The following is a 27444-nucleotide window of genomic DNA, read 5'->3' as shown; positions in this document are numbered from 1 at the left end:
TTATTCAGTTCTAAGGATTTCAATTAATACGTATTAATACTTGCCATTCAGCTAATGACAGTAAAATTATAAACTAACTTATGTATACATCAGTAAGTATAGTACAATCAGCCCATTACCCAGATTAAGGAATTCACAAACTTTTCCATATTTCCTTTATTCAGACCTTTGTTCTTTTATTTGTCCTTTGTTGAAGTATTTGACAGCAAATCCAAGAAGACATGTCATTTTACACTATGTGTTCAAGTAGGCATGTCTGAAAAATGAGGGCCTTTTTTGATCAGGATTTTCCATTTGACACATGTGCTTGTTAAGTATCAGCTTTATCAGGCATCTCACTAGGAATTAGGGATCCTTGGGGCAATGAGACAGTCCTGGCTCCCAAGGAATTTAAGGGCTGATGGAAGAAATCAACACAGGAGCTTGGGTGCCTCACTTAAGGTCCCTACTGGATGACACCAATTGGACAAAATTTGTGCACAATACAGTAGGATTCACAGAAGGGACTGGTCAGACTTGTAGGGCAGGCCGTGAGAGAGGCGGTCAGCAGGGCTACAAGAGGAGGACTCATTTGATTAGAATCTGAAATCCTTTCTGCCAACCTTTCTACCAAGCCCCCAGGGCCCATCACACACAACCCTGTGCTGTAACTGTTTTTGATTCCAGTTACCACATCTCCTTCAGGAAGGATTTTAAGGTGGAAAATATTTAAAATCCGTAATTGTTGCCAGAAGGGACATAGAACAAGGAACATGTAAACAACACAAATGTCCATCAGCACATGACTGGATAAAGACGAGGTGATACATATATACAATGGAATACTACTCAGCCATAAAAGATGCCATTTGCAGCAATATGGATGGACCTGAAGACTGTCATTCTAAGTGAAGTGGGGTGGAAAGAGAAAGAAAAATGCCATATGACTTCATTTATGGGGAATCTAAAATTAATAGCAATAATAATAAGACCACAAATGAACTAAATATTGTTTTGATTTTTTGAATATATGCAAGCACATCTGACTGTCCTTTGTGATTGGATTACCATATTCTGTTTATTCTTTTGTAGATGTCCTTATTCCTCTGGTAACTAATTTTAAAAATCTAAAGCTCTAATCTGTTCTTAGAAACAATAATTAGTACATATATTTAAACAAAAAATGCAGTATGCTCTATATATGTATTTGCATGCAATATGTGTATGTGAAGTTGAACTGTAAAAATTCTACCTAATAAAACTGAAAAAGGAAAAAAAATAAAAAATTTATTTTAAAAAATCACCCCTCTTTACATATTAAAACGTTCATTTCTGGGATTCTGTGAAAGACAGCATGGAAGTAGGTTTTTAAGATTTTCTCCTTGTTCCTCGGTGAGCAGCCTGGGCTGCACAGCTTGGCCGCCACAGGCCCCCAGGACTTGCCGGCTTGCTCCTCACTTGTTGGGAGGAAGATTAGCTGCTTCAGGAATATTTATGCTCTTAGAAGTTGCTGAAAACCCCACAGAGCTTCTGTTTACATGGAGTGTATCTGTCAATATACCCCATTTTAGAAATTTGAACAGAAAATTTAAACCCAAGAACTGACAAGCACACGCTGCCCCAGCACGTGGTCAAAGCAGTGCTGCCACGGTGGCGTGTGTTGGTTCTAGAAAAAATGCACAATACACTCAAGAATGAGGGTGAACCCACAGATCTCATCTCAGCAATGCTATGAAGAGGTGGGAACCAAAGCCCCTAAAACAGTGTTGAAGTCCCCAGATGTCTCAGAACACACAGAGCCATGGGTTCAAGAATCCAGTGTCTCACGGATCATCAGCTGTGGAGACCGCGTCCTGGGTCAGGAGAAGCAGAATTAGGGACAGAAAGCACACAGTCCTATTGACAGCAAAGTTTTAAATGTTTTGAATTGACAAATTTTGGCAAAGATTTGCATTTAGACTACTACATTTCCTCTCCTGGAGACGTTAGAAGGATAACACTGATTAATAGAGGATGATTGTAATGGATTAATAATGATACTGATGACATGGGCTGCGAACACTAACCCTGCACTCAGTGTATAATAAGACTTTTATGTACACAATTCATTAGGTCTCCACACCCCTGCAACGTGGCATTAAGCACTCATAAAACCATGAAACCAGTGACTATAAAACAGTCACAAGCCTTCCTCTCCAGCATGAGGTAGCAAAACCAGAAAGGATTTTCAATGACAAAAGCCAAAATCATATATTTTGGGGAAAGAAAGCAAATGAAACACTGAAGAACAATAAACCAAAAGAGCAGATGGAATGGAAAATTTTATTGAAGAAAGCAATGATTGATTCAATTAAAACAGCTAATGTCCCTGGTATAATTGAACCATCAATCCAAATTTTTGGAAAACTGGGTTGTGAAATTACTGTCTCATTTAATATTGGAATTCCTATTTGGACCAATTTGATATGCACCACTGGTGTGAGGTTAGATATTTAGGTAAATAACAATATTCCTATTTTTTAAGTTAACAGGAAACATAACACAGGACTCCAGATTTAGGGAGAGAATGCAAAAAACTACTATCATACTCCATCCAGTAAGGACAAGTGTCCCTGCGTCACCAAAGCAATGAGAATTTGCACAAAGAAAACACAGTTCTCCAATTGTGACAAATACTAGACCGTGAGCCATGAGTTACGAGAACAAGCAACTGTTTAAATGCCATGGGCAAATTTTTTTTATCATCTTGAAAACATCACTGATGTTCTAGGTAAGAAATAGAATTGTTTTACTAACAAATCCAACTGACACAGGGGTATTTCCAAGTGAGAAGGTGATTCCAAAAAGTGCAGTAAAATGAGTAAAGATGATCTGCACAGTGACGGAGATGGTCTTAGACTAACCAGCACCACGATTCCTGGTTTTACACTTGCTTTCTGCTCGTCACCTCTGACACAAGAACTCATCAAATGATTGTTTTTTCTTTAGGGAAAAAAAATAAATAAAATCTAACTGCAAGATGTGGTATGTAAAGCGGTAATGAAGTTTTCTAACCTTACGATGCAGCCAGTGTAATGTAGCAATTATTCGGGCACTAGAATTTTTAATTTATTTCTTTTATACTCTATTTCTATCCTAAAGGAGACACTTAAAGTTTTCTACTTTATTCAATGTATCTTGTGAGGGTTGTGATAAACACTGGTATGGCAGTTTTCAGAGATTCAAAATCGCCTCTGTGGTTGAGGTCAGGAAAGGCAAGGCTCCCTCACTGCTGCGAAGGAGAAGGAATCCCCGGAGTCAGCCTCCGGGCAGCTTCCGAACCGCATTTGCTTGCACTTAGCACAGGACACCATCAGCAATTGTAACTCTGACAAGGAGAATTCCCCGGGGACATGGAGGTGCTCTAACATTCTGAAGCCACTTGTTTCCCATTTAGGTAAGGCTTGAAAAAATAGTTTATTAGAAGTGACTCTCTTTGTATGTGCCTTTTGTCCTGAGAGGTCACTAATTAGCATAGAATATAAAATACCCCATAATATAAGAATTTAGGCACCACATCTTTCCATCTACCTATTTGTTTATCATATTTATAGTTAGGTTACATTTTCTATGACGTTCACTTCCGGGCACCAGAAAAGAAAGGTTACAAAATATTTATTATAAATAGGGGGGACTGGGTCTAAGAGTTAAAAACCACTCCTGCTAACAATAAAAACCATATAATAATTTTAATCTCAGTTGCATCAGACCTTCCAGAATTACTCCCTCAATTTCACTGTTAAAACAGTAATGGAATCTCTGTTCTTCCAAGACTCTGGCCTGATCACCACCCATCCAGATATCTGTCTGTGGGTCCCTACTTGTCCTCGAGGCCCCCGAACACACCATATGGGGTGAACTTTCTTCAGTGTCCCTACTGTAGGGGGAACCTGGAAGTCCCAGGCACTGTCCAGGAGTCACACCTACCAGCAAAAATCAAAGTCATGTGACTGAAACGGGACAACACAGGTGGTGTGATAGGGCTGAAAGCTCACCAAAACAGGTTTGGGGGCCTAACCCAAGCCCTCGGGGTCCTAACATGAAGAAGGACAGGGAGTCCCAATTAGCCACGAGACTGGGGGGCTTCATTACTCCATGAATAAAGGATTTGTGCCATTGCCACCTTTAGACAGGGAACCCCAGAACCCAGACTTTGAAGCATCCTGTCCCCTACCCTCTGAACAAATATTCTCTCAAGATACGTAGTGAGAGATGGGAGCCCCAGTGAGCTCTGGAATAAGATGCAATCTGAAAGACTGCTGGTAACAAATGGTGTGGAGCTCGGGCAGCCCCCAGGGCCACCAGCCATTCTGGTACCACTGATGCCCACACTTCCATCCAAAACAGCTTCTTCAGGACACTTACGCACAATAACCATCACACAAAAGTGGTTGCTTAGACATGTTTTAAGAGAAATAACATTAAGAGAATGCCAAATTCATGACAAGTCAGAGAAAAGACCCCAGAGTATTTACTGAATGAGATCTCACGTGTGCTCCGCATGAGCTTTAAACCCTTAGGACACAGTCATGGAACAGTAGGCATTTTCTTTCTTTCCTCCAAGTTGGTTTGCTGGAGAGCTCCGTAGACAAAGGAAGACTCTGGATCCCACCTCTACTACTTACACAAAAGGCACAACACGTAGAGAGGTATCAGCGCTGGTGCGACCGCCTCCAATGTGCCCACTGCAGTGCCCAGATCCCCGAGGAGCAGAGCTTCCCCCACAGGAGCAGAAACCCCCAGGAGCAGAGCTCCCCCAACGGGCACTGCAGTGCCTGCGAGAATCAGGTATCTGATGAGTGAGCCTAGGGCGGGCAAGACAGGAAGCAAGAACCACTCCCTCACTCTCTGCAGGTGATCTCTGTGTCATCTTGAATAAATACAGTCAGCATTAAAGATGTTTGACCAGAGGGTAATAGGTAAGGCCTCCCCAAATCTCGCATTCCTTTAGTGGGAGTCCGGTTAGAACACATGGTGACAAGAGACGCTGGCTTTACATGCGCAGGTTGCCCTCAGGGCTGCAGTGGAGGCCACGGTGCTGCCTCTGCCCCACCTCCTGCCTTCTTCCCGCAGACCTCACAGGGGCCGCTGACTCGTTCCTTTGACTTTCTCTCCTTGGTTGTGCTGCTCTTCCAGCTTTTAAGAGCTCATAAGAACCTCACCAGAAAATCTTTAACAATGAACGCAAATCAAATGAAATCAACCAAAGAAACACACTGCCTTCATCATTACTTTACATTTTAGGATGAAATTCTTGAAGACGACTCCCTGACCTGAAGGGATGGATGGAGGAGTAAAGAAAAGAAGACAAGCATCTTTGGCCCATAAAAAATGAGAGGTAACCAGATGGTGGCTAGTTTTCATTGCACCTCTCTGCCCTCCTCAATTTCACATGCCCCTCCCAACTCAACTCATCGGAACTCCACTGAAGGAGACGGCTTTGCAAATTTATTGGTAGCCAAAGAAATCGCTTGAGAAATAGTCTCCCAAACCCAACGAGAACACTGAAAGCTGACCAGTGCCAGGATCTGAATACTAAAACACACAGATTCAAACTCCGACACCATCCCTGGTGGGTGTACTTACAGTGGGGGTGTGGCCGTGCAATTTGTCAGCATCCAACATATAAAAATGAAAGGGATACCAGTTTTCAACATCACAGTCCCTCTGAAACAACTGGTAGTCAATTAGCTTTTGTCGGCAGCAAAAGTCGATTTTCTCCCCTGCAGGTGGAGGTGAACACACAGAAGAGACTGATGATCCCCGCTGCGAGTGTAGCTAAGTGTGTCCAAGCAAACTGACTCCACCAGCCTTCTGATGAACAGGGGAGTGTGTGAGCCGTGTGGCTTTGCAGACTGATGGCCAGGGAAAGAGGGCGCTTCCTTAATTTTGGGAGAAAAACGCGGAAGCAGCACTCGCTGGAAATAAATTCTAATTAAAATTTCAGTTGCGCTTCCTGCAGCGTAACCCACGCCAATAGATGAGGCTCCCTCCGTGCTGTCCAGTCATGTGAGCCAGGCTCATTACTGTACCTGTGTGTTTGGCTTAGCAAGTGAATCATGTCTGTTTTCTGGAAATTACATGAGGGTGGAAAACTTCCAAACATGTTCATTTATTTGCTGTGGAATTTGTTTAATCCTCTTGAGAGCATTTACAATGACAACCTTCTTAAATAAGCATCTTTGCCCGAGAAACCTTCCAAGGCACATGCGCCGAAACCTAGGACAACCCAGAAGCAAAATCAAAACCGTTAATAAATAATAATATGTCATAGCACTAACCACCAAAATTATATATATTAAAAAAAAAAAAGCCAGGGCTTTATGCTGTCCAGGGTTTGAATCATTTATTTAACGTGTCAATTATTACAAGAATAAACTTTTCTAAATGTAAAACCTCCTCAGAAATCTTCAACTACTATTCAAGAAAAATATCACAGAAAATTTCTGAAAAGCATTTAAAGGAAAATCATTTTTAACTGAATCTTATTCTAGGCACACAGAATAAATTCTCTTTAGAGAACTCCTACATTTTTTTTTAATAAATGACCTATAAAAATACAACCAGCATTAATCAGTAAATCTTCATTCCTTATTTTTAAAATTTTTAGGGCATGCTATTTTTTTTAAATCAAATGAGGAGGTATTCGCAAGCCAATGGACAACGGAATTACCTAAGGAGACATTATAAAGCAGCAAGAGCAACTAGCATTTTGACAAGCATTCTGCCTGAGAGTCACTCGTACCATCTCATTTTGACCTGGCCACTTGGAGGTGAGCTCCATCAGCCCACTTAACACATGAAGATACTGAGGCTATGGGTGGTCATGTTTCCAGTACTTAGGGGAGCCAGGATCCAAACAGGGATCACTGTCTATAGAGCCTGTGCCTTTACCAGATCACACTTACATTTCTCACACTTCAAATGCACTCAGTCCCCGAGGTAACACACCTTCCTTGTGTTTCTAAGAGTTTTAGGAAGTACTGAAATACAAAGACTTATCAGACATTTGTGTGGGCTAATTTTTTATTTTCTGATTTTCCTGAATCAGTTCAGGCTGAATTCATACTACTTATGAGGAGAAGTCCTGAGGCCGAGGAGAGAGGGGAAGATAGTCCAGACATAAACAATTTCAAGAGATCCACTTCATCAAGGAAGCAAAGTATTAAATAAACAACTTCAACAACAAGCTTGTCAATAAACCTTGGTGTCTCTGTCTCTGCCTGAAGGAGGGTAAGCCCTCCAACCCATCTGCCTTCCAGCCACATACCCTGGATGATCTTGGTTCAATCACCTGTGACACGTGTGTTCTCCAGGAAATCTTTGTAGAGATTAAACGATAAAACTATATGCATAGGGGATACTTATTTGTTAAGCAGTAGGCACTAAACAAATAATAAAATTATTTTATTTCATGAAAATGGGAGATAGGTCTCCCAATTAAACATTCCTGACAGAATCCCAACAAGCACTTTAATTTATCTGCCAGAAATTGTAAAATAACATTTCTTTTTAAAGGCTGTATCCATTCTCCCTACTTTTTACCAATCCTGGCTGTTATCCTGAAAATCTATTCCCAGAACTTGGCATCCATCTCCCATATTTAAATCCTTTAAGTTTGAAATTATGATGAAGCTTGGGCACATAAAGATTCACACCATAATTCACAGAATAAACAAAGACCACAGGAACAGGGCCACTTCCAGACCCCATGTGCTCAGGACAGGCTCCAAACTTCATAAAATCAGATGCATGCTGTTTGAAGGGAAAGAAAATTGAATGTGATCAAGGAGGCTGACAAAGAGCACTGGCTGGCTCAAGAGACGACTCCTTCAACCCCTCGTCTGACTTAAGTCATCTAACAGTTATCAGGTGATCTCTAACTAAAAGTAAAACAGGGGTAGGGTTGAAAAGTAATTTTTTTCCTACAATATATACATATTGTCAACTAAATATTGGCACGTGTCATCTGCCTCTGATTTGATTAAGTCATGAGCCACTGCAGCTGCTGACCTTCAACACCCTCTGAAAGTAGTTCTGTGTGGAGATCAGGAATGGGGCGCTCTGTGCTCTGGGAAAATGGGCAGAAAATCTTTCAGATATTTAGACATTTTCAGGAAATTTTATGAGCCCAAATTCTTGCATCTCCTCCTATCTAGAAAAGCACTAAAATCATTAACAGAGACACCTGTTCCTCGACTAGCAGCAGCCTCGGACTTAACGTATACTTGACTGCACGTCCGCATACAATGAAATCTCATATAATGCTGAGCTCCCCCTCATCGTCAGAGCAGTTCCTCCGAGCTCTCTGAGATGCTGTCACCTGGGTTCTGGTCCTCATTTTGCCCCAGATAAAACTTAACCCAGAACTCTCACGTTGTGTGCCTTATTGACAGTACCACAAAAATTAAGCTTACATACTTAAACTCATAGTAAACATTCAGTATCAAATATTTCTTGAGTTAAATTATTTTTTAAAAGTAAATAATTATTCCATTTCTTAATATAGCATATTTAAATATAAATTAACAGATATTTGTGAATTTTAGAATAATAAATTCTGGAGAAATTTTTAGCTACTTAATAAAAAAGCTATTGTGTGGAGTTTTAGAAATTCAGAAGTGGAAAAGAATAGTATTGTAACTCAAGTTCTTGTTTTAATTGCAGAGATCCTGAGGCCTCAAAAGACATATAAAGTTTCCTGATTTTATACACTGTCCTTTAACAGAAAGCCTAGAACTAAGATCCTGGTCTTTGAGAAACCAAGACTTGCTCGGCTGGTGCAGGGCTGAACTTTATGAAAATGGGTCATGAGAAAGAACCAGAATGCTGGGGCCTGGGCAAGGCAGCGGAAGGAAGGAGGGTCTCACCTGGTCGTGGGTGAGAAATAGGCTCCCGCAGTGCTGGTGTGATGGGCATCCCCCAAGTGCCTGAAAACTACTATTTAGCACACCTGCCACCGAAAAGCACACTTGCTGTTTAACAAGAAGGCTGACCAGGAGGCTTTCTCAGTGACACAAGGTGCTATTTTCATGTGAACTCTACAACTACAGGAAGAGAAAGAATAGAAAGCTGATATTAATTACTAATAATTTACACCAAGAACCAAGGAATTTCCAGGAGAAATATAAAGAATTATTGGAAGTTTCATTATGTGAACTTACTGCCAATTCAGTTGTCTTAAAAATTGTTCTATAAAATATATAGTCCTTTGCTGTTCCAAATCACATTTGAAAGAATAATGTTTCTTAAGGGTGTTTCTGGAATTTTCTTCTATTTCCTAACACCAAATCTCAGAGCTTTAGAGAAATGGAGGGTTGGAATTTCGTCCACTCTTCTCTAGGCAATTTATTGTTCCTGCAAAGAACAAGGGGGGAATCACACAGAAAAGCATTTGAGCATCAGGCTGCTTACATTTCCTCTGGAAGTCTTGGAAAATAACGTGGAAATGAACAGCAGGACAGAAACCTGGCTGGAGGGTCACTGGCTAGAAGGTGAGAACAAATGTGTTTTCCAACGTGCACTGGTCGCCACTTGTTTAAATGAACCGAGAAATTGGTCCAGCATACACGCACCTCTATGTGAAAATCTCAAGCGTTACCAACTGCTCAGTGCAGCCCGAAGCAATGGACAGACTGCAGATGCCCCCGGCGGCTCATCGTGGTGTCTTACACCATGTGCAGGATGATTGGTTCCTTCCCGCCCACTCCCTCCCCTCCCCTCCAGGGAGATGGCTGGTCATGAATTGAGCTTACCTCATAGAAAGCTGTCTCTCAGCCCTCTGTCTAAAGCAAAATAAAAGCAGGAAAGCTACAAGGGACTTTACAGAACCATCCCAAAAGGGAACTGAAGCACATTTCTTCCCTCCTTTCTGCTCCTGGAATGTGGACCTGATGGTTGACCCTCAGGCAGCCAATTTGGGCCATCATGTTGATGGGCTGAAGATAACAGGCATCTTGTTCTCTGACCCAGTGGCCATCATGCAAACCAGCCCTGGGCTACCGATTGCTTGACTTCTTTATGTAAGAGGGAAATACAATTTTAGCATGTTTAAGCCACTGCTGTTATCTGGGGAACTAGGTGTTGTACATTGCCATGGTAAGACCTAATAATAAAGTTCAATATTCACCAAAAACTATTTACCAAATAGTTAATAAATGATAAAGAGTTCTTGATTTTTGTTTTAATGCTATGAAATGTAAATCAAGTTTCAGCATATGCCAATAAAACAAGACACTGTGGAGATGAAGCAAAACAGAGTTTGTAGAACAGAGACCAAATCATCCTCCTCTCTAAGGCACAGGAGTACAGCCGTGATTATACATGCCAAGGCTGTGGTCACATGGGCTCCCTGTTTTCCATGTCTTGGGTTGTGTTCTGTTTCCAGCCTTGGGAAAAATGGATAAGGCTGCTGGTCAAATCATTTCAGGAGCAGTTTCCATCATGTAGAACCCATGTATCTTCCTTTCCTCTGCCTCCTGGAATGTTCTGACACAATTAATCAGTCCAGCCTTCTAAACTGAGCAAATGGAGCTCAATCAATCTGCTTTTAGACAGAGCTAAAAATAGACATTAAAAAGCATAACTAGGAAATCTTACCTTCCAGAGGTCATTGCACAGATGAAATAGGAGAATATCTGTGAATCACTTTGTAAACACTAAGTACAATACAAAAAATATTAGTACTGATTCTATGTTACATTCATCAGTAAAGGAATACAGAACCCTTTCTTACCAGAAGGAAAAGTGCTTTGAAATTTTCTGTCACTTTAATTCTTCAAAAGTTTCTATAAAATTGATGTCCTTAAAAAAATCAGTATTTGGAACTAATTTTAATTACTTCATCTCCCCCGGTTTAACACATATCAACAATGTTACCATTTCTAGATATATTATTTAGGAAAGCCTTTGGTATTCATGAGGCACAGAACACGGCAAATTGTCAGTATCACTCAGGATAGGAAAAGCATTTTTGATACCCGAACTTGAAGACATGAAGAAGATGCCTGACATGTCCCACAGACCTTTCAAGCTATTCTTTTTCAAACACTTGCTTCTTCTTGGTCCAGAACAGACACGCATTTGTTGATGTGAGACTCTTTAAGTGAAAAGGTCAACCCATCATTACCACTTTAGAGACTGAAATCTTACCCTCCTCATCCATGTGGACATAGCATCCTTACTGATTCCTAACATGAAAAATGACCATCGATGACATCTCAGGATGCTCCAATGCAGTGGTTCTCTGTTGCAGTGAGGAAGAAAGAGCCTTATGCTTCAAGACTCACTTCCTGTCTGTAGCTCACTTGGCAAGACGCTACAACTTGTCTAAGCTAAAGCTTAAAATTGGAGAATACAGACAACATCTATGGCAAAGGGCAATCGGAGGCTAATTCCTTGGCCCCAATTCATCGCTTCTCAAGAGCCTTGGGCAATACCTTGAGAAAGGCAGCAACATGGTACCCAATTCATCAAAACCTGCACCTCCTACTAGTTGACAGTAAAGCAAGTGTCATCTGGCTCAACAGATCTCCCTGTGTCTCTACAGTGTACGGCTACATTTTCTTTATTTTCTCGGTTGGGGGACATTCCATTTCTGAAAATCCCCCTCCCTGCAGTAGAAGTTCTTAGTTTCCCAATCACAATGCAGGCTTGAAGGGGGGATAAAAGATCTGACAAAACATAGATCACTATTTATTCCTTGATATATTTTTGGCACATGGACTAAAAATATTTGGGTCAGTTGGGCACCAAGAACATATCTAATTTACACAATTGTCAACTGTCATTTTATTAACAGCTCCTGAAACAGTCACGTGGTCACTAGTTTTTTTTTTTCTTTTCTTACCTTGACCCATGGATTTGATGATTTCTAAACAGACACAATAGATTTTTGAAAAGAAATCTGTTTCACCTTTTGCTTTTAAACCTAATTTGTGTACCTGACCCTGACTTCACTCTAACATTCACAAAAAGCTATCCAAAGACACCCCCTTTTGACATCATCTATAGATGTCTTGAATATACTGCTCAGCTGATTCTTCCAGATCTTTAAAATATATATGCACATTATGCTGTGGTCCTCTTCAATTTGTGGTGTTTTCAGTAATCATTACCTCTTTGGATACTTTATTACACATTTAGCATTTCTTTATCCAATTCAGTTACATTTGTATATAAGATTTCAAAAGAACTGGTTTCTCAAAATGATGATATTTAACATCTATGGCCTTTTCTTAATCAAGTAATTCTATAAGGCTGTCAAGGGCAGCAGTGAACTTTGTGTGTGGTGATTGCTGCTTCAGAGTCTCCGGTGCTGACCCAAGATCTTGCAGGTGTTTATGCATCCTTGTGAATGTCAACACATCAGTCTATTAGGAGCTGAAATTAAACTACCTGGATGCTAATTTTTCTTTTTAAAAACAATAAACTCAATTCCCCTTACTAATTCTTTATTGTTTCTTATACTGAGTCTCAACACTTTTCCTAATATATATGTTTGGTGGGGAGGGGGGCACAGCCCTGAATGCCTGCAGACAGCAACAACTCTATAAGATTAACCAGAGGTGGCCGTGGATGTTGTGTGACTTCAGTCACTGAGCACGAGCACCTGCTGTCCCTCCAACTGTTCTGCTTCCATTGCTGACAGCCCTGAAAGTCACTGCCTCTTGTAAAATTCTACAACATTACAGTTCATATATTTTTAAAAGGTATCAACTTGTGAAAGTCATCTGTGTAAAATGGGTGGTACTTGTCTTTGCTCATTTCAGGCTAAACTAAGTTCAGAAGGCCACACTTACACACACACACACACACTCAGTTCTGAGTGCCCCCAAAGAAAAGTATAAAAGGCTTCGGGACAGTGGTGACACTCAAACCTTTGGAATTTTGAGCTCTATGAAAGTATCACTTATTCAGAAATTAAGCATTATAATTCTAGGCCAAGAGAATCAGTATCCCCCACAAGTTACTTACCAGAATTTTTTTAAAGAAACTATCTTCCCTAAAATCCAATGATAAATCAAATATCCATGGAAAGAATATAGATCAGTAATATCAAGCTACAATTTCTACACTAATGCTGATTAGCCATCAGCCCAAACCAAAGGACATAGAAATAAGACAACTGGAGATAAAGAGATGGAAGGGAGGTATTAAAAAGCAAGAATATAAAAGAAGTAATGGCCCTATGGAAACCTGCTCATTTTTTTGAAATAATTACTTGGTTAAAGGAACTCACTGTTGAGGATTTGAAATGCACCAAGGGGAAATCTAGCAGGGAAAAGAAGCAGAAGCAGGTCTCAGTTTTCTCCGAGGATGATCCTAAATGAAAAATAAATCCTTGGCTTCCACAATACACAACCTGCATTGATGTCTAAGCAGAAGAGTGAGGAGGAGAGAAAACCGAAAGTGTGTGGAAGCCATCCTTCACCAACACTGCTGGAAGCACAGAACTGTGGTGTTGGGGCACTGCCTGACCGATATATATAACAGCAGGAATAAGCTCTAACTAGGTTTCTGAGCGAAAAATGCTTTTAGCTTTAAATCTACTCAAGTAAACATGCAGAGAAATCATGGTAAGTGCTTGAGATGAAGCCTTGCTGTTTAGGTAAGATAAAGGAATGCTTCTACACTTGTTCCATTTTGGAAACATATGTGAGTAGAAGCCAACCTTCACCAAGGTTTTTGAGAACCCAGAGTTTCTGGCCTCGGGGAATTACGGTACTTTCATATATAAGGGGAGGCACAATCTCCAGGAGGCTTTTCCATTCCAAAGAGCTTTCACTTGAAACCGGCTTTCAGAATCATGCTGAGAAATCAGAGTTAGTGTTTCTATATGTCACTCCATCTTTTATGCTGTATGAAAGAACTCCACACCACATGCTCAATTTTTAGATATGTATGAGTTTGGAAGCCATCCTTCAACTAGCTAATTGGGAACCCACAGTTTTTGGGATAGGGAAACTACGCTACATACATATCTATTGGGATGCACTAGTACCAAAAAGGTTTTACACTGCAAACCGCGTTTACTTGCAACCGGCTCTGAAAAACATACTGAGAAATCAGTGTAAGTGTTTCAGTATGTCACTTAACCTTCAATGCTGGATGAAAGAACGCCTCTCCACATGATAACTTCTGACATTTGAATGTGTGTTGGAGCTGTCCTTCACCTAACTTGTTGGACACCCAGAGTTTCTGGTCTAGGGGAACTACGCTACTTACATATCTAACCGGAGGCACTCGCTCCAACGCGGTTTTCCTAAGCAAACCACTTTTACTTTGAAACCAGCGTTAGTAAACACGCTGAGAAATCAGAGAATGTGTTTCTACATGTCACTCTGCCTTTTATGATGGGTGAAAGAACGCCACTCCACATGCTCTATTTTCAAATCTGTATATGTACGGAAGCCGTCTTTCACCTAACTTTTTGGGAACCATAGTTTCAGGACTAGGGGAACTACGCTGCTTTCTTATATTTGGGGACGTCCTAGCACCAACTCGCATTTCCACTGCAAAACGTTTTTACTTGAAACGGATTTCAGAAACATGCTAAGAAATCAGAGTGAGTGTTTCAGTATGTCACTTAACCTTCAATGGTGGAAGAAGGAAAGCCTCCCAACATGCTCACTTCTGACATCTAAATGTGAGTTGAGGCCATTCTTCACATTACTTCTTCGAGAACAAGGGTTTCTGGTCTAGGGGAACTACGCTGCTTACATATCTAAGCAGAGGCTCTCGCTCCAAAGCGGTTTTCCACAGCAAACCACTCTTCCTTAGAAACTGGCATTAGGAAACATGTTGAGAATTCAGAATAAGTATTTCTGTATGTCACTTAACCTTCAATGCTGGATGAAAGAACGCCTCTCCACAAGATCACTTCTGACATTTGAATTTGTGTTGGAGACGTCCTTCTCCTAACATGTTGGAAAACCAGAGTTTCTGGAATACGGGAACTACCCAATTTACATATCAAAGCAGAGGAACACGATTCAAAACAGTTTACCAAAGCAAAGTAATTTTTTTGAAACCATCATTTCACAGTAAACATAAAAGGCAGAGTGAGATGTACAAACACGTTCTCTGATTTCTCAGTATGTTTCTTAAACCCGGTTTCAAGTAAAAGCGGTTTGCAGTGAAAAACTGAGTTCGTGCTAGTACATCCCCATATATATGAAAGCAGCGAAGTTTACATTGGACTGAAAATCTGGGTTTCCAACAAGCTAGGTGAAATGCGGGTTCCACACTCCTACATTCCTGAAAATTGAGCATGTGGAGAGGCGTTCCTTCAGCATAAAAGGCAGAGGGACTTCTAGACACACATTCTCTGATTTCTGACCGTGTTTTTACGCCGGTTTCAATGTAAAATTGGTTTGATCTGGAAAACGAAGTTGGAGCGAGAGCCCCCCCTTACATATGTAAGTAGCATAGTTCCTCTATACAAGAAACTCAGGGGTTCCAACAAGTTAGGTGAAGGACTGCTCCACTAGAAATCCAGATGTCAAAAGTGAGCTTGTGGAGAGGCTTCTTTCATCAAGCCTTGAAGGTTAAGTTACATACAGAAACAAGTACTCTGATTTCTCAGCATGTTTCTCAAAGCCGTTTTCAAGTAAAAGCGGTTTGCAGTGAAAAAAATCGAGTTCGTGCTAGTACATCCCCATATATTGGAAAGCAGCATAGTTTACCTTGGACTGAAACACTGAGTTTCCAAAAAGCTAGGTGAAGAACGGCTTTCACACTCATACAGATCTGATAATTGATTATGTTGAGACGCGTTCCTTCATGCAGCATAAAAGGCAGAGGTATTCGAGACACAAATTCTCTGATTTCTAAACATGTTTCCTAACGCCTTTTTCAATGTAAATCCAGTTTGCTGTGGAAAACCACTTAGGAGCGAGTGCCTCCCCTTAGATATGTAAGTAGCGTAGTTCCCCTATACCAGAAACTCTGGGTTTCCAACAAGTTAGCTGAAGGACGGCTCCAACACAAACTCAGATGTCAGAAGTGAGCTTGTGGGGAGGCTTTCTTTCATCCAGCATGGAAGGTTATGTGACAGAAATAATTACTCTGATTTCTCAGCATGTTCCTCAAAGTCGGTTTGAAATAAAAGTGGTTTACTGTGAAAAACCTTGTTGGTGCCAGTACGTCCCCATATATATTAAAGCAGCGTAGTTTACCTTGGACTGAAACTCTGGGTTTCCAACAAGCTAGGTGAAGTACGGCTTCCATACTCATACAGCTCTGAAATTTGAGCATGTGGAGAGACGTTCTTTCATGCAGCATAAAACGCAGAGGTATTCTTCACACACACTGTTATCTCAGCAGGTTTCCTACCTCCGTTTTCAATGTAAAACCGGTTTGCTGTGGAAAACCAAGTTGGAGCAAGTGCCTCCCCTTAGATATGTAAGCAGCTTAATTCCTCTATAACACAAACTCTGCGTTTCCAACAAGTTAGTTGAAGAATGGCTCCAAGACACATTCAGATATCCGAAGTGAGCTTGTGGAGTGGCGTTCCTTCATCCAGCATTGAAGGTTAAGGGACATACAGAAAGAAATACTCTGATTTCTATGCATGTTTCTCATAGCCGGTTTCAAGTAAAGGCGGTTTGCACTGTAAAATCGAGTTCGTACTAGTACGTCCCGATATATATGGAAGGAGCGTAGTTTACCTTGGACTGGAACTCTGGGTTTCCAACAAGCTGGGTGAAATACGGTTTCCACACTCATAAAGTTATGAAAATTGAGCATGTTAAGAGGAGTTCCTTCATGCAGCATAAAATGCAGAGGTATTATAGACACACATTCTGTAAAATTTCAGCATGTTTCCTAACACCGTTTTCAATGTAAAAGCGATTTAGTGTGGAAAACCACGTTGGAGCAAGTGCCTCCCCTTAGATATGTAAGTTGCGTAGTTCCCCTATACCAGAAAATCTGGTTTTCCAAAAAGATAGGTGTAGGACGTCTCCAAAACAAATTCAGATGTCAGAAGTAAGCCTGTGGAGAGGCGTTTTTTCATCCAGCATTGAAGGTTAAGTGATATACAGAAACACATTTTCTGAGTTGTCAGCATGTTTCTCAAAGCCGGTTTCAAATAAAAGCGGTTTGCAGTGTAAAACCGAGTCCGTGCTAGAAAGTCCTCATATATATGAAAGAAGGGTAGTTTCCATTGGACTGAAACTCTGGGTTTCCAACAAGGTAGTTGAAGGATGGCTTCAACACTCATTCAGTTCTGAATATTGAGAATGTGGAGAGACATTCATTTGTGTATAATAAAGGGAATGGTTTGCAGTAGAAACACCTACACTGGATTCTCAGTAAGCTTCCTAGTGCTGGTTTGAATTTCATACAGTTTTCATTGTAAATCCCATTTGGAACTAGTACCTTCACATTTACACAAATGTAGTGAATTTACCCACTCATAAGAAACTGTGTTCCCAACAAGCTAGCTGATTGAAGACTTTCACACAACTTAACTCTCAGAATTGTGCAAGTGGAGAGACGTTCATTCATCTAGCATGAAATAATGGGTTGCAGTCGAAACACTTGCTCTGGTTTCTCAGTATGTTTTCCTAGTGCCGGTTGGAGATTCATGCAGTTCTCACTGAAAAACCGAGTTGGAGCTTGTACCTCCCAAAATATATTTATTTAGCTTAATTTTCCACACAAAAGAAACTGTGTGTTCCCAACAAGCTACGTGATTGACGGCTTTCATACTCATTTAAAAGTCAGAATTGAAAATGTGAATAGACGTTCGATAATCTAGCATAAAGGGAATGGGTTTGTAGAAACACGTACTCGGGTTTCTCAGTATGTTTTCTACTGCCGGTTTGATGTTCATGATGTTTTCACGATAAAACCGAGTTTGAGCTAGTACATCCATATACATATATAAGAAGTGTAGTCCCCACATAAAAGAAACTGTGTGTTCCCAACAAGCAAGGAGATTGATGGCTTCACAATTAAATCTCATAAATGAGCATGTGGAGAGAAGTTCGTTCATCTAGCTTAAATGGAATGGTTTCTACTAGAAAGACTTCTACTGGGTTTTCAGTATGTTTTCCTCTTGCCAGATTGAAGTTCATGAAGTTTTCACTGTAACACCGAATTGGAGATAGTACTTCCCATTATATATGTAAGCAGTGAATTTCCCGGCTCTAACGAAACTGTGTGATCCCAACAAGCTAGGTGATTGAAGGTTTCCCACACACTTAACTTTCAGAATTGAGCAAGTGGAGAGACATTCGTTCATCTACACAAAGGTAAAGGGTTGAAATAGAAACACTTACCCTGGACTCACATTATGTTTCCTAGTGCCGCTTGGAAATTAATGCAGTTTTCACTGTAAAACGGAGTTGGAGCTATACCTCCACACATGTATTCATGTAGTGTAGTTACCCACTGAAAACAAAATGTGTTTCAAACAAGTAAGGTTTAGGATGGCTTGCAAAATCATTTATCTCTCAGAATAGAGCATGTGGTGAGACGATGTTTCATCTAGCAAAAATGGAACTGATTGGGGTAGAAAAAATTTCACTGGTTTCTCAGAATCTTTGCCTAGTGCCCTTTAGAAATTCATGAAGTTTACTCTGTAAAGTCGAGTTGGAGCTAGTAATTCCACATATATATGTATGCAGTGTAGTTACCCACTGAAAAGAAAATGTGTTCCAAACAAGATAGAAGATAGAAGAATTCCCACACACTTAACACTCAGGATTAAACATATAGACAGACGTTCGTTCATTTAGCTTAAAGGGAGTGGTTTCTAGTAAAAGAAATATTCTGGTTTCTCAGTCTGTCTCCTAGTGCCTGTTTGAAGTTCATGCGGTTTTCAATGTAAAATCTAGTTCGGGCTAGTACCACCCCATATATATGTATCGAGTATAGTTTGCAACTGAAAACAATCTTTGTGTTTCCAACAAGCTAGGGGAAGGACTGCTTTCATACACCATTATCTGAGAAGTGAGCATGTGGAGAGAAGTTTTTCATCTAGAAAAAAGGGGACGAATTGCAGGAGAAACACCTACTCTGGTTTCTCAGACTGTTCCTAGTGCCGGATTGAAGTTCCTGCAGATTTCACTGTAAATCCGAGTATGAGCTATTAAATACACTTATAGAGGTATGTAGTGTAGTTTCCAACTGAAAAGAACCTTTGTGTTACCGACAAGCTAGGTGAAGAACGGCTTTCACACACACTTATCTCTCAGATCTGAGCATGTGGAGAGACGTTCGTTCATTTAGCACACAGGGAACGTTTACAAGAAAATCACTTACTCAGTTTTCGCACTCTGTTTCCTTGTGTCTGCTTGAAGTGCCTGCAGTTTTCAATCTAAAACCGAGTTGAAGATAGTACCTCCCTATATATACGTATGTACTGTAGTTTCAAACTGAACAGATTATTTGTGGTCCCAACAAACCTTGTGAAGTTCGGTTTTCACACACAATTATCTCTCAGAACTGAGCTTGTGGAGAGACGGTCGTTCAACTAGCACAAATGGAATGGCCGCAGGGAAAACACTTAATCTCGGTTCTCAGTCTGTTCCCTAGTGCCGGTTTGAAGTTCCTGCAGTTTTCACTTTAAAACCGTAATGGAGCTATTATCTCCCCAAATATATGTAAGAAGTGCAGTATACAAATGTAAAGAAACTTTATGTTCCTAACAAGCTAGGTGAAGGAAGGTTTTTACACATACTTATCTCTCCGAAAAAAGCACGTGGAGAGACGTTCGTTCATTTAGCACAAAGGGAACGGGTTGCAGGGAAATCACTTACTGTGTTTTCTCATAGTGTTTCCTAGTGCCTGATTGAAATGGCTGCAGTTTTCCCTGTAAAACCGAGTTGGAGCTTGAACCCACCAATATATATGTATGAAGAGTAGATTCCAACTGAAAAGATATTTGCGTTCCCAACATGCAATCTGAAGGACGGCTTTCACACACACTATTCTCTCATAACAGAGCATGTGGAGAGACATTCGTTCATCTAGCACAAGGGGAAGTTTTTGCAGGATAAACAATTACTCTCGTTTCTCAGTCTGTTTCCTAGTGCAGGTTTCAATATCCTGCCCTTTTCCCTGTCAAACTGCGTTGGAACTTGTGCCTCCCTGTATATATTTATGTTTGGTAGTTTCCAAAGGGAAAGAAATTTGTGTTCCCGAAAGTTTGTTGAAGGACTGATTCTACACACAATTATCTCTCAGAAATGAGCATGTGGATCTACTTTCGTTCATCTAGAACAAAGGGAACGGGTTGCTGGGAAACAATTACTGTGATTTCTCAGTCTGTTTCCTTGTGTCTGTTTGAAGTGCCTGCAGTTTTCACTGTAAAATCGAGTTGGAGCTAGTACCTCCTCATATATATGTTTGTAGTGTAGATTCCAACTGAAAAGAAACTTTGTGTTCCCATCAAGCTAGCTGCAGGACGGCATTCACACACACTTAATACTCCGAAATGAGCATGTGGATAGACGTTCGTTCATCTAGCAAAAAGGGAACGGTTTTCAGGGGAAACATTTACTCTGTTCTATCACCCTGTTTCCTAGGGCTTGTTTAAAGTTCATGCAGTTTTCCCTCTATAACAGAGTTGGAGCTAGTACCACCCCATATATATGTATGAAGTGTAGTTTCCAAATGAAAACAAACTTTGCTTTCACAAAAAGTTTGCTGAAGGACGGATTCACACACAGATAGCCCTCAGAACTGAGTAAGTGGAGAGAAGTTCGTTCAACTTGCACAAAGAGAACGGGTTGCAGGAGAAACACTTACTCTGTTTTCTCAGTCTGTTTGCTAGTGCCGATTTGAAGCTCCTGCAGTTGTCACAGTAATGAATACTTGGAACAAGTACATCTACATATACATGTATGTAGTGTAGTTTCCAAAGGAAATGAATCTTTGCGTTCCCAACAAGCTTGGTGAAGGCGGCTTCCACAAAAAATTATCTCTCAGAACTGAGCATGTGGATAGACTTTCGTTCATCCAGCACAAAGGGAACGGGTTGCAGGGAAAATACTTTCTCTTGTTTCTTAGTCTGTTTCCTTGTGCCTGTGTGAAGTTTATGAAGTTTTCAAACTTAAATCGTGTTGGAACTTCTACCTCCCCATATATATGTAGATAATGTTTTTTCATCTGAAAAAAATTTGTGTTCTCAACAAGATATATGAAAGACGGCTTTCTAAGAAACATCTCTCAGAACACAGCATGTTGACAGACGTTCGTTCATCTAGCACAAAGGAAACGGTTTGCAGTGGAAACTTTTTTCTGCTTTCTCAGTTTGTTTCCTAGTGCCCGTTTGATGTTCCAGCAGTTTTCACTGTAAAACTTTATTGGAGCTAGTACCTCAATATATATATCCATATAGTGTACTTTCTAACTGATAAAAAATTTTATGTTCCCAGCAAGCTAGTTGAAGGACGTCTTTCACAAAAAATTTTTTCTCAACTGAGCATGTGGAGAGACGTTCCTTCATGTAGTCCAAAGGGAACTGGTTGTAGGAGAAACATTTACTTTGTTTTCTCAGTCTGTTTCCTAGTTCCGGTTAGAAATTCCTACAGTTTTCAATGAAAAAATGAGTGGGAGTTTGTACCTCCCTTTATACATTTATGCAGTGTAATTTGAACTAAAAATAAACCTTGTGTTCCCAAACAGCTAGGTGAAAGGTGGCTTTCCCACACACGTAGCTCTCAGAACTGAGCAAGTGGAGGAATTTCGTTCATCAAGCTCTAACGGAAAGTGTAATAGTAGAAACAGTTACACTGGATTTTCAGTCAGTTTCCCAGTTCCCGTTTCAAGTTCCTGCAATTTTCACTGAAAACAGAGTTGGACCTAGAACCTCCCCAAATATATATGTATGTAGTAAAATTTCTAACTGTAAAGAATCTTTGTCTTCCCAACAATTAAGGTAAAGTACGCATTTCACACATACGTATTTCTCAGACTGGGCATTTTGAGAGATATTCGTTCCTCTAGCACGAAGGGAACGTGATAAAGGAGAAACATTTTGCTTTCAAAGTGTTTTTCTTTCTGTCGGTTTGAAGTTCCTACAGTTTTCAGTGTAAAACCGAGCTGGAACTTGTACCTCCCCATATATGTGTAAGTATTGTAGTTTCCAAATGAAAAGAAAATTTGTGTTGCCAACAAGATATGTGAAGGGCTGCTTTCACACGCACTTCTCTCTCCGAAAAGACCATGTGGAGAGACTTTCGTTCATCTAGCACGAAGGGAACAGTTTGCAGGAGAAACACATAGTCTGGTTTCTCATTCTGTTTCCTAGTGCCGGTTTTAAATTCCTGCCCTTTTCACTGTAAAACTGAGTTGGATTTAGTACCTAGCCATATATATGTATGAAGTGTATATACCAAATTAAAAGAAACTTTGTGTTCCCAACAAGCTAGGTGAAGGACGGCTTTCACACACACTTAACTCTCAGAAGTGAGCGTGTGGAGAGACGTTCGTTTATTTAGCACAAAAGGAACGGTTTGCAGGAGAACACTTACTCTGGTTTCTCATGCTTTTTCCTAGTACCGGTTTCATATTCCTGCCGTTTTCACTGTAAAGACGAGTTGGAGCTAGTGACTCCCCATATATATGTATGTAGTGTAGTTTCCAACTGAAAAGAATCTTGTGTTCCCAACAAGCTTGTTGAAGGACGGTTTCCACACAAAAGTATCCCTCAGTATTCAGGATGTTGAGAGTCGTTCGTTCACCTATTCGAAAGGGAACGGGTTGCAGGGAAAATATTTTTCTCTGTTTTCTCAGTCTGTTTCCTAGGTTCTGTTTGAAGTCCCTGCTGTTTTCACTGAAAAACCGTATTGGCGCTTGTACCTCCCCATATATATGTATATATTGCAGTTTCCAACTTAAAAGAAACTTTGTGTACCCAGCACGCTAGGTGAAGGACGGCTTTCTCACACACATATATCTCAGATCTGAGCATGTTGAGAGACGTTTGTTCATCTAGCACAAAAGTTAAGTTTTCAGGAGAAACACTTACTCTTTTTTCTCACTCTGCTTCCTAGTTCCTGTTTCAAATTCCTGCCGATTTCACTGTAAAACCAAGCGGGAGATAGTAACACCCCAGATATATGTATATAGTGTAATTTCTAAGTGAAAAGAAACTTTATGTTCCCAACAAGCTAGGTGAAGTACGGCTTTCACACACAATTATCTCTCAGAACTGAGCATGTGGAGAGACGTTCGTTCATCCAGCACAAAAGGAACGGGTTGCAGGGGAAACTCTTATACTGGTTTCTCAGTCTGTTTCCTACTGCCGGTTTGATGTTCCTGCAATTTTCACTGTAAACCCGTGTTGGAGCTAATACCACAACACATATATGTATATTATGTTGTTTCTTCCTGAAATAAACTTTATGTTCCCAACAAGATAGTTGAAGGACGGCTTTCACACACACTTATCTCTCAGAACTGAGCATGTGGAGAGACGTTCGCTCATGTAGTAGAAAGGGAACTGTTTGAAAGATAAACAATTACTCTCTTTTCTCCGTCTGTTTCCTAGTGCTGGTAAGAAATTCCTGCAGTTTTCAATGAAAAACCGAGTTGAAGTTTGTACCTCCCCGTATATATTTATGCATTGTAGTTTCCAACTAAAAAGAAACTTTGTGTTCTCAACAAGCTAGGTGATAGTCGGCTTCCCCACACAATTATCTCTCAGAACTGAGTATGTTGAGAGACTTTCTTTCATCTAGCACAATGGGAACGGGTTGCAGGTGAAACAATTACTCTGTTTTTTCTGTCTCTTTCCTAGTGCCGATTTGATATTCCTGTATTTTTCACTGTAAAACCTATTTGGAGCTAGTACCTCCCTATATATATCCATGCTGTTTTGTTTCTAAGTGAAAGGAAACTTTGTGTTCCCAACAATCTATGTGAAGTTCGGCTTTCACACACACTTATCTCTCAGAACTGAGCTTGTTTAGAGACGTTCGTTCATCTAGCACAGAGGGAACGGCTTGAAGGTGAGACACTTACTCTAGTTAGTCAGTCTTTTTCCTATTTCCGGTTTGAACTTTAAATTTTTCACTGTAATACCGTGTTGGAGCTAGAAACTCCCCATATATATGTATGGAGTGTAATTTCCAACATAAAAGGAGCTGTATGTTCCCTATAGTCTAGGTGAAGTTAGGCTTTCACACAAATTTATCTTTCGGAACTGAGCCTGTGGAGAGATGTTCTATAATTTAGCAGAAACGGAAGGAGTTGCCGTAGAAACACTTACTGTGGTTTCTCAGTATGTTTCCTAGTGCTGGTTTGGAATTAATTCAGTTTTCACCTTAAAAACCTGTTGGAGCTTGTACCTCCCCACATATATATATTTTCTGTTTTTTCCAACTGAAAATAACTTTTTTTCCATCCAACTATGTGAATGTCGTTTTTCACACACATTTATCTCTGAGAACTGATCATGTGGCGAGACGTTCATTCATCTAGCACAAAGGAAATGGGTTGCTGTAAAAACACTTACTCTGGTTTCTCAGTATTTTTCCTAGTACCGTTTTGAAGTTCATGCAATTTTCAGTGTAAAACCGAGTTGGAGCTTGTACCTACCCATATATATGTATGTCGTGTTGCTTCCAAATTAGAGAAACTTTATGTTCCCTACAAGCTAGATGATTGACGGCCACACACACACGTATACCTGAGAACTGAGCATATGGAGAGATGTTCTTTCATGTAGCACAAACGGAATTGGATGCCGTAGGATCACTTACTCTGGTTTCTCATTCTGTTTCGAAATGCCAGGTTTTAATTCATGCAGTTTTCACTGTAAACCCGAGTTCGAGGAAGTAACAATAAATATATATTTATGTAGTGTAGAATCCAACTGAAAAAAAATTTGTTTTCCTAACGAGCTAAGTGAATGTCTTCTTTCACTCACACTTATATCTCAGACCATAGCATGTGGAGAGATATTCGTTCATCTAGCTCAAATGTAGTGAGTTTCAGTAGAATCACTTACTCTGGTTTCAGTATGTTTCCTAGTGCCTGTTGAAAGTTCATGCAGTTTTTACTGTAAAACAGATTTGGAGCTAGAACCTCCCCATATATATGTATGTAGTGTTGTTTCCCACTTAAATGAAACTGTGTTTTCTCAATAAGGTAGGTGACTGACGGGTTTCACACACACTTAACTCTCAGAATTGAGCATGTTGGGAGACATTCGTTCATCTAGCATAAATGGAATTTGAAAGTGATGATCATGACCTGTGCTTGTAAAAAAACAGTTAAGGGAGCATTAATTTAGAGCCTTTATAGTTATGGCCATGAGACATTACAGAATTTCGTTTTCAGCAGTTGATTTCTTTTTTTTAAACTTCAGAAAACTTAAGTCTTTCCTGTAACTGGATATAGATAGTGAATATCTTAAAATCTTGAGCGACTGCTTCAAAGTAGATTAGTTACTTTGCTTTTGGTCTTTAACCTAAAGGAATATCCAGAAGTCCAGTGGCAGTTCGTTAGCAAGGGCATTATCCTTGCCTTTTCATTTTTTATGTGGAATAGGTATAACTGTATACTAGGTTACTGTGTTTATCTGAAGAGCTTCTTGAATATGTATATGTAAGTTATATTTTCAAAAATTATAATATTATGAAAATCAATTAACCTTGGAGATATATTTCATATATTTTATTCTTTAATAATATAGATTTAGATAGCCCTGTTTTATGTAATACTTATGAAAATAAGTTGGCTTTATATAAATCCTTTTTCGATAAATCATTTAAAAATTGGTTTTTTTTATCATTTGCTTCTTAAAAATATGATATTAATTGCACAATATGTATTTTCCTTCAAGTTCATCCTTTTTTCTCTATACTATCTTGAGTTGCTTAGATAATTTTTCCCGCAGTATTATTTATTTTAAACACTCAGTATGTGCTTCTGTCTGTTGCTTTATTAGAGAGCAAGAATTCATTATTATTTTTAATAAAATATACTTTCAGGAAACTATACTGGGATTCTTTCATTCACACATTTAAGCAATGATACCTGTTTTGTTATATCAATTGTCTAAGCCTCTCAACTTCCAAAAGATTACATGGACAAAGTTTAAAACGTCATAAATGATTGACTAACAAAGTTTATTGTGTTCCTTGATTAAAAGTACAAATATGAGTCAGTCTTAAATTCGGATGTAAACGTCTTATAAATTACATGAGTCTTCTCCAAAATTCTTTAATTTGGGCTTTAAATCCTCCAGTAAAAAACTGGTTTGAAGAAGAAGAAAGTCGAGAATAGATTCAATCCAAATTCTATGGGAATAAACAAAGCTAAATGTTTCAGTCATTTTTTTGAAGCAGAATAGGTATGTTTTGTGCACCATATGATTTTAATAGTATTCATCTGAACATACGGTTTTGACACCATGAGACCACAAGCCAGCAAACAAGATCTCAGGCAAAGCAAGAAAAACAACTGAGGGGATTTTCTGCTGCAAAATTTCCCCTAACTAAAACTGTAATTGAGAACAAATCTGACACCATATTGGATCTGTTCCTTCAGTTTGAAGCACTGTGCCCTGTTTTCCAGGCTTAATCTTGCTGGCTTTGCACCTTTTGTAAAACAACGTTGCCTTTAGCCTAAAACCTACAGGAAAGCCTATTCTCGGGGCTCTGACCTTTAAGGATGTTAGCACTTCTGCACTTATGCAGAGATGGCAAGTTGCAAAATAGAGAATAACCTTTGTTTTGTTGCAGGCTTACAGGGACACAATAGCCTGAGCCACATGGATGGCTGCAAGAACAAAGAATCCCGGCAGCAAGAAGTTTGCACAACCAACCACACCCCCTCCCCTTTTTAGTTCAAAAGGAGCCTTAATTCTGACTTGGGAAAGATGATTCTCCAGGACATTAGTCCCCCATCTTCTTGGTCTGCCAGCTTTCTGAATAAAGTTACTATTCCTTGCCCCAAAACCTTGTCTCCTGATTTATTTATTCATCACTGTTGTGCAGTGAGCAGAACAAGTTTGGCCTCAGTAACAGAACCAGCTTTGTCATTCCCTCTGATGTGAAATCTCTCTGGGTGTACAAGTGCTTGCCTGGTGGTGGTGGTGGCGGTGGTGGTGGTAGGCAAAAATATTTCACATCTCCTGATTTCAATAGGCTAAAATTTACTGCTATTTAAGTCAACTCTAGACTTTTACAGAATCACCTGCAGATGTGCTTCTGGGAGCTACAAAAATTCCAACAATGAAAATAATTCTATTGTCTCCAGACAAGATAATTTTCCTCAAAATTGAGCAGCTCTGAAACACACTTCAGGAGTACAGATAGATGCAGTGTTCTTCATTTCCCATGCTGTTCTGACACAATTTTCCACTTATATCAAAGTAAATTAAAATCAGTCTTCAATAGCAGATGCTCTGCCATGATACAACAATGTCAATTCCACTTATTTATTGAGCCAGAGCAGCTTTAG

The 27444-nt window shown here is 39.9% G+C and overlaps 1 pseudogene; it reads left to right on the top strand.

Moving 5' to 3' along the window:
- The window catches only part of LOC135322434 (trafficking protein particle complex subunit 9-like), an 82211-nt pseudogene extending 74855 nt beyond the window's left edge, over positions 1-7356 (top strand).
- The last annotated feature ends 20088 nt before the right edge of the window (positions 7357-27444 follow it).

Source organism: Camelus dromedarius, chromosome 11 (genome assembly GCF_036321535.1).
Source record: "Camelus dromedarius isolate mCamDro1 chromosome 11, mCamDro1.pat, whole genome shotgun sequence".
In the NCBI taxonomy this organism is placed as follows: domain Eukaryota; kingdom Metazoa; phylum Chordata; class Mammalia; order Artiodactyla; family Camelidae; genus Camelus; species Camelus dromedarius.
The sequence above is the reverse complement of the archived record's forward strand: the minus strand, read 5'-3'. Positions and strand labels throughout refer to the sequence as shown.